Source organism: Arvicola amphibius, chromosome 6, assembly GCF_903992535.2.
Source record: "Arvicola amphibius chromosome 6, mArvAmp1.2, whole genome shotgun sequence".
Classification (NCBI taxonomy): Eukaryota; Metazoa; Chordata; class Mammalia; order Rodentia; family Cricetidae; genus Arvicola; species Arvicola amphibius.
In genome coordinates this window covers 153187848-153205388 of record NC_052052.2, presented here as the reverse complement: position 1 = coordinate 153205388, position 17541 = coordinate 153187848, and positions in this window count along the sequence as shown.

Below are 17541 nucleotides of genomic sequence, written 5' to 3'. Positions count from 1 at the left end.
TCAAAGAGGTAATAAAAAGTAAAAATAAAAAATGCCATTTTATCAAAAATACTATATTTATCAGAAATTATCCTATTTCTGATATTATTTTTTAGTCACGAATATATATTATATTCACATATATACATATAGCAGTAGGACATTATTCAAAATAAAAAATTCAAAAAATATTAAAAATCACTTTCTTCCTCTCTCTCCTTCTCACCTGAAAGCCCCATGGCCTGAAGATGGCTGGCGCTGTGCCATCTTCCACTGCTCATGGTGCTTAGGAAGCGAATGGCTCGGCCATTATTCGTTTCCATTTAATTTAGTTTGGCTTAATTTAGACAGAAATATTAAAATAGCAAAAAAAAAAACAAGGAAAGGCTGAAAGTGCTTTAAAAAGACAGAGAATTCTGATTCAGCTGACATGTATAAACAGTATTTTGGATGTGCATTTCATTTTGTGTGTGTGTCATTAAAAGGCAATCAGCTACAGTGCAAGCCCGCAAAGGGGGTGTAAGACTACAAAGGAGGAGGTTGTGGCACAGGACTCAGAGAAGGGAGGCTGCTGTATGCAGCATGGACCTCTAGGCCTTCCAGTTCATCCTGGGTAATACGTCTGGAGGCACAGAACCTGCAAGGCGTTCTGTTACCACTACCCCTAAGGGAAGTACTGTGCCCACACTGCTAAACAAGGCCCATCAGTCCCTGTGGCTCCTCATTTATTACCAGCTGCCATGAAGCTTGCCATCTTAGCCCTGGCTGCCAGAACAGAACTCCAGAGGTGGCGTGGCATAACCATTAATCATCCTCCTCGCACACTCAGAGGCTGGGAGGTCCAGGATCAGAGCACTAGAAGACGGTACCTGAGGGTTCACTCTTTCTGGGTTGTCAAGGTACTTGCCTCTGCATGCGCCCTCACGGGACGGAGAAGACTGAGCTCTACTGCTGCGCACCGCGCCCCCCGTGTCTGCACTTGGTGCACTTGAACCCAGATCGTGAGATTCAGACAAGGGGCAGGAGGTTAAAATACACAAACACACACAGACAGAGAGACAGCGACATCGGTCATCCTTGAATTCCCCAAGAATGCCCCCTTTATTGTGTTCAGGGGCAGATTATATAGATATAGCCACGCCCCAGCCAAACCCACCAGAAACCACTCTCCTGCCATCAGGAACTCCTGAAGGTCTCGTGCTCAGAGCAGCTGTAGGCACTCAGATCAGGGGATTACAAGAAATTCAGGATCTGGGGTCTCACTGCTCCCAACACTCTATCTTTCTACAAGGACACTGGTCCCATTCTGAGAGTTTTACCCACGTGTCTCCCTAAAGCCCCCTTCCCCCTACCGTGACGCCGGGAACCAGGGACACACCATTCCACCCTGGACTGTCACCCTTGCCCTTCACCAGATGCTAACCAGCTGCGGCAAAAAGAGGACTCTAAGGACAGGATGGACAGAGTTTTACCAGAGAGAAAATGATCAGAATCTGAAGCCAGCAGAGGGCAGGGCCACGTCTGGGGGGAGGGTGTGAAGGACACAGCCAGGGGAAATGTAGACGGTGACCACACTAGGTTGGCCCTTGCATGACTTCTGGGATCTAAAATTATGATCTAGCCTTTTCCTGTGGGACAAACGAGGCTCAAGCAGGTTACGTCACATAGCTTCCAAGTTTGGGAATTCGCTTCAGTCTCCAGAGCTGGCAAGCCCCAAGGCCACTGCTCTTTCTGCTTAATTATGCAAATCAGTGGAATTTAATTCGTGGAAGAGCATCCATCTTTGTCTGATTTGTGCACTGATGTATTCCCAGCAAGCAGAATACTTCTGTGCACATAGCGAGTGCTCAGAAATTATTTGTTGAATGAATTAACAAATGAATGAATCAAGAAAAAGACCACAGGCAACATGGAGCTATCAGAAGTCCCTCGTTGTCATGAGCAGAAGCTCCGTAGACATTTCAGACCCAACGCAATTAAATTAGTTTTGCTGTGGCCTGTTTTGCAAGATCTTGCAAAGCAATGTGCACATCTTAATACTGTTCACAAAAACAATGACTAGAGAGAAGATGGGATTTTCATTCTGGGTGGTGGGGTGTCCACTGGCTGACGGCAGTGACGTAACACACCACCTGCGGCTCTGGTCACTCATGCAGACCTTCACCTGTCCTTAGCACAGCTGCCCTGCCCGCTGGGACGGCAGGGCCTCCAAGCTGAGTGGAGGAGGGAAAGCTGGTCCAGCTGATGCAGGCAACCCCTGTCTTCCCTCTTTTGCAGCTGATATACAGACATACATACATACATACACACATACATACATACAGTTCTGTCCTTGAACACAGTTCAAGTGATGTGGCTTTAACATTTGAGTCGGTCCCCAATCCAGCACATTTCCAATTCAATTCAAGCCACATTTACAGCCATCTCACATAGGCAGTTCCCCTGAACAGCTTCAGTGGAAACCTTCTCCCATGCATTTCGGTGAAAGACTATTTCAAAACCCCAGCTGGAAACTGCAGAGAAGCGAGAGACGGTTGGACTCAGTCATTCACGCGTGTGACTCCAATGGGACCAAGCCTCTCAACGGTGTATAACCAATCCCTTTGGGTGTCAAGAGCAAATGGGTACAGGCACGCATCTAACATTGAGCAAAGCATTTGGGCTGTCAGCTTGAGTTTGCTGTTCTGAAATGGAGACCAACGTGGTCCTCTAAAATCCCTGTTGATAGAAATGGAGCAGCGCAATGGCTAGAACCCTTGTGAAAGAGATGGGTGCACAGGCCTTGAGACACCAAATGGCCTCCTCCAGTAACACAGCTTGTGGGTGACACCCATGGAGCTGATATCCAAGCTCCCAGCTCTGCTACACCTGCCATTTGTACTGATACCTGCTGTATGCATCCCAAATTCAGATGAGTCAGTGAGTGCATTTGTACTAGAGCCTGGCAATAATGTTCCACCCAAAAAATTATTCAGTGCTTTTGAAAAGAAGGAACAATATAAAAATTATATTTTCAGTGATTTACAGCTATCTGCTCTGGGGCTGTGGAGATACTTTGGTTTCCTCTTGCATAATTTTATTGGTTATAATATCTACCTGGAGTATAGCTAGTCTCTTCATTATTCCTGGATATTAACTTATCCTTAATTCAAAATGTGGGCACAAGGAACACTTTTCATTTTCCTACAGGAGAAAAAAAAAGGATTCTTTCAAACTTTTTGATAAATGGCTTCAAAACTCAATTCTATATTAAGATGAATTTATGTTGAGAAGTATTTCAGTAAACATTTAGGCTTGGTCCAAATACTCCACTGGGCTCACAGAAAATGCCTGACAGTTGATAATGAAAAGCTCCGCTGTGAGCGATTTGATTTTGGTGTCCAAGTACATTAGAGAACTCACAAACAGGCTGCTGAATTACTTAGCATGTGAAGCCACTGCTCGAACATTCTCGGGTGGCTGTACTTCCTGCTCCACCGTCCGACAGCTAAGCACTTGGGGAGCTGCCCTTCACCTTTGAAAGGCGGCACAGCGCCAGCTGTGCTCAACTTTCCCTCCGCTGGGTATGAGCACTGCGCCCAGGACAAGTCATTTAAGCTCTGAGTTTGGGGTCTGCTCATCTGAACATGGATAAAGAAGAGTCTTTGGAAGATGTTCCAGAGACTGAACATTTCCAGCCATCTGGCACAATGCCCCAACAGCTGTCCTGTCCCGCCAGCTGCTAACTGTGTCAGTGCTGTGGGTCGGGTCTCATGTGCTGCCACATTCTACCCATTTCCTGGTGAAGGGAAACCCAAAACAGCTTAATTCTCATGTTCAAGGTCACACAGAGAGTAGGTGAGTCCATTCTGTCTTATGCCTAAGACTATTGCGCATTACTGTGTATGTGCGTCTCTCTTTCTGGCTCCCATGCCATTCCTGGCCATAATTCAACTCAGTTTTGGACAGCAGATTCTCTATGTGACTGATGAACTTATTATGAAACTTCTTTACCCTGACACCAATACCAACTGCCGGGCTAGCAATGGAGTCTCCGAGTCAGGACATGTCACCTCCTTGGACTGGACACATAAAGGACACCATCCTAGTATTATCAAACCACTTGCCTGTTCTGGACATGCTGGGAAGGGGCAATGAGTCTCACAATCAGGATGTGTCCCCCGCAATGCAGGGCCTGGGGACTGGCTGTGCCCATCAGTAACCATACTCACAGAGAGGAAGCTCAGTCATCGGCCAGAGCAAGATAATCAGCTGGGCTTCCTCTACAAATCCTCCAGCATATGGAATAACTAACAACCCGAAAAGGAAAGATCCTTCTTCTAATGTGGAAAAATGTCATTATCTATCACTAGTGGGGGGATGGGAAGGACTTGCCAGACATAAAACACATTCCCATGGCTTTAGCTGGCTGGCTTCCATTTGGAGCTCTGTAAATTGTGCCTGCTTTGACTACAGGAAACCCCTCACACCCTCTCCCTGCTGGCACGAATAGATGATGTTCCTCAGAGAAATATTATCCTGAGAGCTTCTTGGTACACGAGGCACAAATGTCTTATTGAATTTTACAACTCCATAAAACCTGAATTAAAGTGTTCGCACTACCTGCTAACTGCCTAATCCATCTTCGCAGAGAAGCACGCATTTTTCCTGGTTATTTCAAAAACCTCTGCCTTGCCTGCAACCTCGCTTGAAAGCAGTGGCTGAAAACGATCAGGAAAGCACTGAGCCTTCTGGTCTAGATCCATCCCCGGGGGCCATCGCTTAGACTGGCAGCCCTGCGCCTATCAGATGGAATCTATCCCGGGGGCCATCGTTTAGACTGGCAGCCCAGTGCCTATCAGGTGGAATCCATTCCTGGGGACCATCGCTTAGACTGGCAGCCCAGCGCCTATCAGGTGGAATCCTTCCTAGGGACCATCGCTTAGACTGGCAGCCCAGCGCCTATCAGGTGGAATCCTTCCTAGGGACCATCGCTTAGACTGGCATCCCAGCGCCTATCAGGTGGAATCCATCCCTGGGGACCATCGCTTAGACTGGCAGCCCAGCGCCTATCAGGTGGAAGATGGCGGAAGAACACTATCTATCCCCAAACAGCAGCCTTCATCATAAATTTCAATCTTGGCACTAATGGCTACCATTCAGCATACTCTATGGAACCTACTAGAATTACCAGATCCACCTCTGCAACACATATTAGGTCCACGGCTGAAACACTTCTCCCGTAAAGGTAGAGTGTAAATTATTGACGTGATCTCTTTTTAATTACTTTTGTTTATATGCATCTGTGTGTATCTGCACAGTGAATGCCACATGTGTGTGGTACCCATGGCAGCCAGGACAGGGTGCTAGATCCCTCAGAGCTGCAGTTATAGGTGGCTTTGGGAAGTCTGAACTCGGGTACTCTGGAAGAGCAGCAAGTGTTCTTTCTTATTTTCTGAGCCATCTCTCCAGCCCCATGGGCTTGCAAATGTTACCTAATTAAAAATCACCACACGATGGCCACCTACTAGCTCCCTCTGTAAACTTTACTGGATGCATAATCATTTGGACTTTTCCAAGCCTCAGCTGCCTTATGTTTTGGGCACACAGTAAGATTCTGCTATGGTTTAAAATTCACCCATGAGTTGAGTGCTCGTCTGGGTGTGGTGGTGCACCCAGCACTCAGGAGGCAGAGGCAGTCAGATCTCTGTGAATTCAGGAGTAATCTACACTACGCAGTGAGTTCTGGACCAACAGGGAGAGCTATATCGTCAGACCTTATCTTAAAATATATAGATTGAGTGCTGAGAATAGCACTGTGCACACATTAAGTACCATATAAATATTATATATATATATACACATTTATATGTATATATATATTAGCACCGAGCAAATCAAAGCGCTCAGTGCATGTCACACGCCACCGTCATTGTCGCTATCAGAAGCATCAGCCTGCCTGGCACTATGCTTAGGCCTAAGAAGGAAACAAAGACTTCATAGGTCCAGTCCTGAGGTCCATCCCCCTTAGGGGAAGAGAGAAGCAGCTTGTGGGAGTGAATTCTGATGGCCACTGAACCTGAGAGAAGCAGCCACTCTGGTGATCCTTCCCCAGTGCAGTCTACCTGGAAGAGAGGCCATTAGCAGTGGCCAAGTAATGGCGCCCACCAAGCATTTAGACTGAGGGACACTGTTTTCCATGCTCGGTGATGAGGGAAGCACAATGTATTGGGTGTGTAAGGAGGAGGAGGCTGACCGTGTCTTAGCATGATGGAGACTCTTCATGGAAGAGGCAATGGTATTGAAAGCCCTCAAAAGATAAGCATTAAATATCACAAATATTGTGTTAGGGTCTTGGATGTGGGATTCCCCTCTGTATGCTGTGATTACCATTGATAAATGGTAATCAAAGAACTGCTTTGAGCCTATGGCAGGGCAGAACAGAGCTAGGAGGGGAAAGCTAGGCTGTATGCTGGGAAAAAGAGGGCAGAGTCAGAGAGAAGCCATGGAGCCGCCACCGGAGTCAGAAGTGCTGAAACTTTGCTGGTAGGCCACAACCTCGTGGTGATGCACAGATTAATGGAGATGGGCTAATTTAAGAGATGAGTTTGCCAGAAATACGCTTAAGCTATTGACCAAACAGTATTGTAAATAATATAGTTTCTGTGTGGTTATTTCAGGGTTGAGCAGCCTGAAATGGCTAACAGGCAGCGGCTGTGCATGATCAGGGAGGAGGGACAGGCAAAGCATGGGGAAGAACCCTCTGGCCACTGTACAGGGAGCTGCAGTTCACTGTAGGTGGGACACGCTGGTCTGGTGAGCTGGTGATGGAGAGATCACAACCCTAGATCAGTGCAGAAATGTCCCGCAGGTGCCTGTTTAGAGGACACCCACCTGGGGTCAGGACCTTAACTGTGTGGAAGAGATGACATGAGGCCTCCTAGCTGCTACAAAGCTGAAAGTCACAGCCAGGGTGATAGGAGCCAAGAGTGTTAGAGGGTCGCAGTTCCAGTCTGACCCAAGAGAACAAAACTTACCAGTGTGTCACTAACATGCAGACTGTTGGGACACTTGAGGTGAGTCAGAGGCCTGGAGGCAAGCCTTCCAGACTCCCCCAGCACCAAGACCTGACAAGATCAGGAAGGGAGACAGCTGTGTGGAGGCCGAGTTCCATCCACCTAGAACAGCCAGGAAAACAAGTCAAGTGTTGCAGAACTGGCCTCAGTGAATGGTAAAACCAAGAACTCGTGGAGAGGAGACAAGCAAGCATCCAAGGAGAGCACAGGATGAAATAAAACATTTACACTCTTCTGAGAAAGACAACAGACTCCTGGGGTTCTGGTTGTACAGTTGTCAGCGTCCAGTCTAAAAGCAAAGTTAGGAGCAAGAGAGGGAGGACAGGCACGTGGCGGGGGAGGAGAGGGGGAAAGGAAGAGAGAGAGGAAGAAAGGGAGGGAGAGAGGTGGAGGGCTTTAACCAATTATAACAGCTACTCTTCAAATGAAAATGTCGCTAAAGAACTGAAGAGATATTGTGTTAATGAATAAACATTTTAAAAAAACTGGAAAATCTACAAGTAAGCAGTTAATCAAATGGATTTTCTTACTGGTTAGAGACAGTGAGAGGCAAGACTCTGAGAGCTCTATGGGAAAAATCACACAATTAGGAGAACTCTAGGAAACAGAGAAAACAGCCAGGCTCAAAGGCCTGTGGACAGCATCCACTGCATGTGTAATGGGCATCCCAAACCAGGTGAATCAGAAAATACAGCTTAGAGCGGTAGCTGAGATCTCCCGGAATTTACACTTAAAAATAAGCATCTAAGGTATTCCTCTCTTGGGACTCTCCACTCTTGGGAGCTCTTTTTTCACTTTTCCTTAACAAATCTATAGCTGTTCTATCTACTACATTAAAAAATAACAACTAAAATAAATGTATAGATCCAAGAGCTTCATCAAACCCCAAGAGGATAAATATAAAACTAAATCACACCTGGGTGTCGCTGTAGTTAGGGACTTGGCCAGGTGTTCCAGATTCTTGGTGTCTAATTAGAGAATAAAATCAAGGTACAAAGAGGCTTCAAAGCCTGAAATATTCTACTCAAAACCAGATGGTTGCACAGATTAGAAAGGAATATACTGTCAAGACTGTCAGCAGACCACAAGAAGGAAGGGACTCGAGAGTCTGTGATACTGCTTGGGGTCTAAGGGAAGTGGGGATATTGCTAAGGAGCACAGTTTGGGTGGTTCTGTTTTCATCAGTAGACTAAGCTGTATAACTGTTTCTCTACTACTTGCGCCCTTTCCCGTTCTGCATCTGATTTTAGTCCTATGCACATCTAATTATGCGCAGGCTTAAGATGGTAAATATAGGATTCTCCCTATAAGTTCACTTGAGGACACAGTTTTGCCTCATTGCCCAGGTACCCAAAACCATCTCAGGCCAGGTCAGCCTTCCTACTCTTTGACCCAGGCATACACTAAGTACAAATGAATAGTTTGACAGTATTAAGGGGAGGAGAAATTTGTTCTATTGTTCAGCATTGGCTGTGCATGAAGATAAATGCAGGTGGGGGTTGTAGGCTGCTAGCAGGTTTCTGGGGTGGGTGCAGTTTGTCCAGGTAAGGGTATTGGGGTGATGAGTAAATCACTCCAAGAGGGGTGTGTGCATAGTCCAAACCAAGTGGAGTCCCAGGTTTCTGAACTGTTCTGATCATCTACCTCATGGTCACATTTTAGGAGAAACTCTAAATCATAAAAGGAGGGGAAGAAGGAAGGGGAGAAAATAATTTAAATGATCACTGACTTTTCAGCCATAATGGAGACAAGAAGAAAATGAACATTTTTTTTATAGAAGAAAGGATTTATTTGGGCACATGTCTCCAGAGGGTTAGGGCACATGATGGTGGGACAAAGTCATGGCACCATTCACAAGAAGCTAAGCGCTCACACCCTGAGCTGCAAGCCTGGATCAGAGACTGGGTACCAGGAATGAAGCATGACTTTGAAACCTGAAAGTTCACTCCAGAGAGACTTTCCCAAGTGACACCATACCTCCAAAAGCCACCCAAATAGTGCCACCAACTGGGTAGCAAGCACTCGAACATCTAAGCCAATGGGAAGCATTCTCATTCCAACCACCATGCAATGGAAAGATAGCTTTGTTTAATCAATTATTCTATTTCCAGGGTATAAATCCTTTTACTATATAATGTGCATAAAATAAAATGCATTGAAGAAAGGATAGGAAGCAATGAGGAAGGAAGAGAATGTCTTTAGGAATGTTGTATATTTCAACAGCCTCTAGTAGAGTTCCATTGTAGACCAACCATTGAATTTCATTTTCTATTAGCCTATAAATGCTTAAAAACAAAGGTAACTAGTCTCAGTTGTTGGTAAATTAAATTGCCATTTTTATAATACAAAGTTTTAACTCACTGTCATAAAGAAAATAAAAAAGTCATATACAAATTTGTATTATTGTATACATATTTTCTATTTCCAATGCAAAAGCACAAAGATGATAGGTAGTGATGGATATAATGATATACTAATTACAAAGCATAGGGGAGAATGTGGAATGGGTGTAGAGGTTAGTAGATACAGAACAAAGGTGGGTCCTTCCAGCTGTGTGAAGTCTCAGAATATCATTTATTATTTTTGTATCTTTTATCCTTTTATTAAAAATAGATTCTTTTCTCACATAATATATCCCGATTGCAGTCTCCCTCCCTCTACACCTTCCAGGTTCTCCCCACCTCCCCTACAAAGTGGTCAAATAAAGGAAAGAAAACTCAACCTAGAATTCTGTTTCTGCTAAAGCACTCTTTACAGGAGAGTAAGCTGGTCAGGAAGTGATGTCTTTAATCCCAGCACACCGGAGTCGAGGCCAGAGAATTGTCATGAGTTTGAGGCCAGCCTGGAGCACAGACATTTCTTGGGAGCCTGGGCTACAGTGTGAGACTCTGTCTCAAAGCAAAATGAGCAGAGAAAGTGAAATATTCTTCCAGGAAAAGCCAGGTGAGAGAAATCAGCACCAGGAAACTGCACACTACAGGAAATGCTGAAGGGTTTTCAGGCATAAGCGAATGACAATAGATAAGGACTTGGAAGTACAGGAAAGAACCGGAAATGGCAAATAAATGTATAACACAAAATAGGAGTGGAGAGAGAATGGCTCTGTGGTGAAGACCACAGGCTGCTCTTCCAGAGGGCAAGAGTTCAGGTCCCTGCACCCACACTGGGCAGCTCACAATGACCTGTAACTGTAGTTCCAGGGCGCCCGAGAATTTGAGCTGTGTTCTGGTCTCCAGGCACACCTGCACACACACACACACACATACACACACACACACACACGTATACATACACACATATAGAAATCATACACATACAATTAAAAATAAAATTTTATAAATATAAACAGCATGATTGTTTTTTCTTCTACAACTTGCCTTGCAAGACAATTAACTTTTTAAATTTTAAAAGGGACATTGTAAAGGTTTATAACATGTAGAATATGAACAATATGACATTAGTGCAAATGATCAATAATACTGGTGAGAGGGAACACACTGGTGTAAGGTTACTATACTTATAAAGTGTAACAAGGGAAAGTGGATGCTTCCAGGGAAGACAAAAGTATGATATACAAATCAAAAACTTGAGCTGTCAAGTGGGACCTGTAAGAAGAGATGTCATTGTAAACTGTAAGGTGTGAGCTATCAGGTGAGCTCCCAGCTGTGAGCTGTAGGTGTGAGCTGTAAAGTATGAGCTGTAAGGTGTGAGCTATAATGTCAGCTATCATTTTAAGATGTAAGGTGTGAGCTGTGTGAGCTGTAAGGTGTGAGCTGTTAGATATGAGCTGTAGGTGTGAGATGTTAGATATGAGCTGTAGGTATGAGCTGTAAGGTATGAGCTATAATGTCAGCTATCATTTTAAGATGTAAGGTATGAGCTGTCAGGTGTGAGCTGGGAAGTAGTTTTATTTAATTGTGAGTAGTGACGAGTTAAACAAGCAAACTGTAAGCCTGAAAACATCCTCTAAAGGTGGACAGGAAAGAGAGGCATAGTGACATGGATAGAAACAAAGTGGAATCTAAAATATACTCAACAGAATGCAGTAAGAGAACAGGGAGGAGTCAACCCCAGAAAGGAACACAGAGGAAAAGCAGCAAGCCACTAAGTCAACCTGAAATGAACATTCACATTAATACACTACTGATAATACATGAAACAGTTAAAAACCATGGCCATGCATGCTAGCTGAAATAAAAGGGCACATATCTATTCTCAAAAACAAGGCAAAGATTTGCCAGGAGAAATCATGAGAAAAACAGGCTCCCACAATATCAGCCAGAAGTCTTAATAATGAAAACATCGCAGAAAATATAATACATTACACAAGATACTCGTTATAAGAGATACAAGCATGATAAGGAGCAATTCATCAGAAAGATAAACAAGCCCATATATATGTATGCCTCTGATGAAAGAACAGCACTCCTAAAACATAAAATGTTGAAACCAAAGGGAGAAAAGACAGATAGGCAATCACAGAGATTTCATCTTCTCAGTTGGTAACTCAGCAGAAACCCACAAAGATGGAAAATACACAAAAACATTCTTAACATTACTAACCAACTTAGTACAGAACACCAGTCCCAGCAGAAAAAAATCATTTTTTTTCAAACGCACACATTAAATGTTCATTGGTAGCAACAGAACATAAGGTGAGCCAAAAAGAAGTATCAATAAATTTCAAAAGATGCTATATCATCTATCCTTAAATTGGGAACACCTTCATCTAATGACGTGTCTGGAGATGAATGACTGAGTGTTCCCCGTAAACTGGGGGAAGACAGCACCGCTGCCCATTTGTAGGCAGGACAATTAGGCAAGAAAGAGAAACCAGAGTCGCTCAGACTGGGTGTGAACAGCTAAACTAATCTCCATCAGATGGAAACCCTGAGGTCTCCACAAACAAATGCTCTTAGAGCTTATTACGTACAGAGAGCAAAGCAATAGGATATGAGGTCAGTACCCCAAACCAGTGCTGTACTTCACTAGTGCTGAGCAACACGAAGGGAGACGTAGGAACCCCATTTCTGTGCAGCTGGAAGTGCACTCAGGCCGCATGGGCTAGCTGTGCCCTCCTCTGACTGGGGAAACTTTCTCGCTGTGTTACCAGAGCTGTTACTCTCGTGGGAGGATTAGCACTGGCCATGGAAACTAGACAAAGAACCTTTTCCATTCAAACATCCCCAAAGTGACTCCTTAACACACCTCTCAACCACCTGAAAAGCCCCACTTCTTCAGATGCATAAACCGAGTTTCACCAATATAGACAGACCATGAAGTGATCCAAAAGGAAAGTATCAATAAATTTTTAAAAAAGTAGAAACTACAACCTCAAGTCAAGCACACCTTGTAGAGAGAATTTACCCCGGGATGGGGGTAGTGTCTACCCGCCCTCTTTGTAAGGTCCAATGACAAACCAAATTTTTATTCCACCAGAGTTTACCAGAGAGAAACCAATGAATTTATTAGGGTGACTTACAGAGCATGGGTGAGTGGTCACAAGCAGAAGTCTGGGTGGCCCTGAACACCCATATGGCCACACACACATAAATGCATTTTTAAACTTTACATGCGCTTTAGGGTTTCTAGCGCTGTGGTGAAACACCATGACCAGAGCAGCTCGGGGAAGAAAGGGTCCCCATCATCTTCATCATCTAAGAAGTCAGGCCAGGAGCCTGGAGCAGGAGCTGATGCAGAAGCCATGGAGGGTGCTGCTCACTGGCTTGCTTCACGTAGCTTGCTCAGCCTGCTTCCTTATAGAACCCAGGACCACCAGCCCAGGGATGTCACCACCCACATTGGGCTGGGCCCTCCCCCATCAATCACTGATGAAGAAAACACCCAAGCCAGGCAACGGTAGCACATGCCTTTAACTCTAGCACTCAGGAGGCAGAGACAGGTGGATCTCTGTGAGTTTGAGGCCAGCCTGGTCTACAAGAGCTAGTTCCAGGATAGGCACCAAAACTACGGAAAACCTTGTCTCAAAAAACCAAAAGGGGGTGGGGGGGAGAAAAGGAAATTCCCTACAGAACTGCCTACAGCTCAGTCTTATGAAAGGTTTTTCAGCTGAGGTTCCTCCTTCTCAGATGACTTTAGCTTGTGTCAAGTTGACATAAAACTATCCAACACATGTGTGGGTATTCTACCTGCAAATATGTAAGTTTATTTTGTATATGTGTCCAGTACCTGCAGAGGCCAGAGAAGGATATCAGATCTCTATGGTCTGACATGTGGAACTTCTGAGAGCAGTAACTGCTCTAATCACTGAGACATCTCTCCAGCCCCATGAATATATATATTTTAAAAATTAAATGGCATGAAGTATGATATGATAATTAGCATGACTGTAATTCCCTAATGTGGATATATACCAAAGCATTACATACACACTGCAAGTACAAACAATAGTATTTGTAATTATTCCTATGTAAACCTGAGTAGAGAGCAGTACATAATGTGGCTCCAAAAGCTGTCTTATTTTTAACTAAATAAAATTGAAAATTATAGATTAGAGCAAAAAGGAACCCTCACTCCTACTAGTGAGAAATCAAAATTGTACACTTTAAAAGATGATTTGGCGTATCTTACAAAGTGAAGGGTAGCTTGTCCACATGATTTAGCAGTAATGCCTCAGAGAGCTTACCAAGTGATTTGTAAACTGTCATAGCCATTAAACACATCCATGGGTCTTTACAGCAGTGGTTACGGTTTGAATATGAAGTGTCCCCTATGAGCTCCTGTTTGGAATTCTCAGTTCTGAGGGTGGTGCTCTTGGGAGAGGTTATGGAAACTATAGGTCACTGGAGTCAGACTCCAGAAGAAAATACCTCTCTCTGCCACAGGCTCCCATCATCAAGAAATGCTGTCTTTCTCCATGCCTAGAGACACAGAGCCAACCAACCCACAGATGGAGATCATGAACCAAAATTACTCTCTGCCCTTGGGCTGTTTCTTTCAGGTATTTGGTTTCAGAGATGCAAATATAACTAACAGAATAGTTCTAGTCTCAGTCACTCCCAACTGGAAAGAAGTACAATGTCTACAGACAGGTGCATGAGGAAACAAACTAATAACCCCACAGGTAGAACATTATTCCAAAGAAATGTGTTACCAAGCTATGAGAAGCCATGGGAGTAACTTACACAGATACAGCTGAGAGAAAAGGAGCTAGTCAGAAAAGGCACACATTAAATGATTCAAACTGCAGTGGGTAACCATGGGAATGGGAGGCAGGTCAGCAGTGTATAACCATGGAGATGAGAGGCAAGTCTGCAGTGTGTAACCATGGAGATGGGAGGCAGGTCTGCAGTGTATAACCATGGGGATAGGAGAGACAGGAATGCAGTGAGTACCCATGGGGCTCAGAGGCAGGACTGCAGTGAGTAACCATGGGGATGGGAGGCAGGTCTAGAGTATGTAACCATGGAGATGGGAGGCAGGTCTGCAGTGTGTAACCATGGAGATGGGAGGCAGGTCAGCAGTGTGTAACCATGGGGATGGGAGGCAGGCTAGCAGTGTGCAATCCTGGGGGTCAAACACAGGTCAGCAGGTGTGGGACTTCAGAGAAGGGGTACCTTTGGACAGGTGAAAAGCAGGATGCCTTAGGTAGGAAAACTATCCCTTATGGTACTACTGTGGTAAGTACATATTGTTACTCTCAGAGGCCTTATGATAGTTCAGAGTGAACCTTAAAGTTTGCCAGTTTGAAAGAGCATGTAGCAAACTGGGGAATTCCCAAGATGAAATGCAGAATGCAGGAAAGCAATGAACTGTACTGCAAATGTATGAAGCAAGTGTACTAAAGGAATTGTGCATGGAATGGACTGATCTCTATGACTGGAAATAGCCATGGAGCCCTGAAGACAGAAAGTCAAAGCAACTGTACATGCACAGTGCACTAACTGACAGAGCCGCTTCTTGGGAACATGTGGGTCCTAGCTTATGATCTGATACATATGTACCCTGAGACTGAATAACTGATTAAATGACTGGTGGGTAGAGGGGTCTGGTTAGGCACATCAGATAAGCAAAGTAAAAAAGGTAAAATAATGTGTGTGGCGACGGGTTAGATTTGGGGACATCAGTTTGAACCAATGTTGAGCCCACTCTGGTTAAAGATGGCTACACAAAGAAGTACTGTGGAGATGGTAAATACACTTGCATTATCCTATACGTTTGCTAAGAGGACATAGAAACTTGACACAAACTACCTCAGCCAGGTGCTCAAAGGAGAAACAAGCAGTGATAGATTGTGCTGATTGTCTGAGAGCCATTTAACATGTCCCCAAGAGATCATGTCACCTGAGGGAAATGGCTGATGATGGCTTCTAGCGAGTGACAGGGATGAGTCCTGGACACAGAGTTAAGATGAGAACAAAAGAGGCAGGCATGCGGGCATCAACGCTGGTGGCTCTTTGGGGAGACATGTCTGTGAAGGAGAGGTGAGCAGAGGCAGAGCCAGGTGGAAACTCAAGGTCAAGAAAAAGGTTCTGAAGTTGATGGAGACTTGGTTGTAATTCTCTGTTGATGGGGAAAGAAGCAAACAAAAGAAGTGATTGACTAGCACTCTGCAGGATATGAAAAGCTAGACAAAGATAAAACACCAGCCTTTTGGATAGCCACTACTGAAACATGTATGTGAGAAGTTTTAAAAAAAAGTACACTCATATCATTTTCAACAGTCTTGGTAGGAGAGAGGTTAGACTCAATGCAAATTTGGACCAAGGCTCCCTTCATTGGTAGATGTTGACTGAGGTTTCTGTCCTGTCCTGTCCTGCAGCCATTAAGTCCCAAAGAATCACACAGAGGTCTACATTAGTTATAAGCTGATTGGCCCATTAGCTCAAGCTTCTTATTAACTCTTATAGCTTACATTATCCCATAATTCTTATATCAGTTTGTTACGTGACTTGGTACCTTTTTTGCTGAGGCAGTCACATCTTGCTTCCTCTGAGGCTGAGTTATGCCTGGAGACTGAGCTTTCCTCTCCCAGAATTCACCTGTTCTCATTGCCCTGCCTCTACTTCCTGCCTGGTTGCAATGCCTATACTTCCTGCCTGGCTACTGGCTGATCAGAGTTTATTTAAAATACAAGTGACAGGGTACAGACCATTGTCCCACAGCAGGTAGATGTAAAGGCAGTCTCACAAGCACTATTGGAGAAAGCTTAGTGGATAGGTAACAGTGGGCTGCCCCAGGATCAAGTCCTTAAGTCAAAGTAGAAGACAAGTTACCAGAGACCTTACATGGGGCAGCGAACGACAGCACAAAAGTCCACAAAAACAGACATATGAACCAGATGTGTCTGTGCATAACTTAATATGTACGCATGTGCTTCTTAGAGGCACTGAGAGGTCCTGGTAGCAATAATGTCACAGAGCCAGAAACACACACACTTCCCCAGGTCCTAATTTCTGGAAGATTACTTCTGGGACAACAAAGATAAAAGGTGAAATTAAAACTTCTTGGAATGCCAGAAAATCAAGACATTGTTTGAAAGCCAGGTGGTGGAGGTGCACACCTTTAATCCCAGCACTTGGGAGGCAGAGGCAGGCGCATCTCTGAGTTTGAGGTCAGCCTGATCTACAAAGTGAGTTCCAGGACAGCCAGGGCTACACAGAGAAACCTTGTCTTTCCTGTCTTGAAAAACCAATTAAAAGAAAGAAAGAAAGAAAGAGAGAGATTGAGAGGGAGGGAGGAGGAAGGGAGGAAAGAAAGAGAGAGAGAGAGAGGGGGGGGGGAGGGAGGGGGAGGGGGAGGGAGGGAGGAAGGAAGGAAGAAAGAAAGAAGAAAGAGAAGAGGAGAGACGAAGAGAGGAGAGGGAAGGGGAGGGGAGGAGAGAGGAGAGGAGAGGAGAGGAGAGGAGAGGAGAGGAGAGGAGAGGAGAGGAGAGGAGAGGAGAGGAGAGGAGAGGAGAGGAGAGGAGAGGAGAGGAGAGGAGAGGAGAGGAGAGGAGGAAAATGCTTTGAAAAGAATGAGATGGATCAACTAAACACAGAAGATTATTGACCTGGATCAAAAGTCAAGCTGGAGGAGTTAGATCCACAAGATAAATAATGACTGACAGAATGCAAGAGACAGCTGAGTAAATCTAATAAACAGGTAAATAATCAAATAAGCAAATGGGGGAAACAGTTCTGACTTAGTAGGAGGACTTCAATTAAGGAAAGAAAGAAGGAAAGCATCAGGCACCATCAGCTGCCTTGCGTTCTCTGAAGGATGGATTCCCACCACGTGGTATGCATTATGTACACACTCTCATTCAGAACAGAAACTGGTCCTGTGAATGTGCCCATTAAAGTAACCTAATAACAAACTGCTAATCATCTCTATTGCATGGCTCTTTCACAATCTACTAATGACATTTTCTGAAATACCTTATTTTTACATATTTCATTTCCATTATTATTAGTGTAGTATGTAATGAGTGGTTTGGATAGCCCTTCTTCACAAAAGATTACGAAAGATAATAAAAGTTTAGAAAGAAATAAAATCTCTGTTCCTG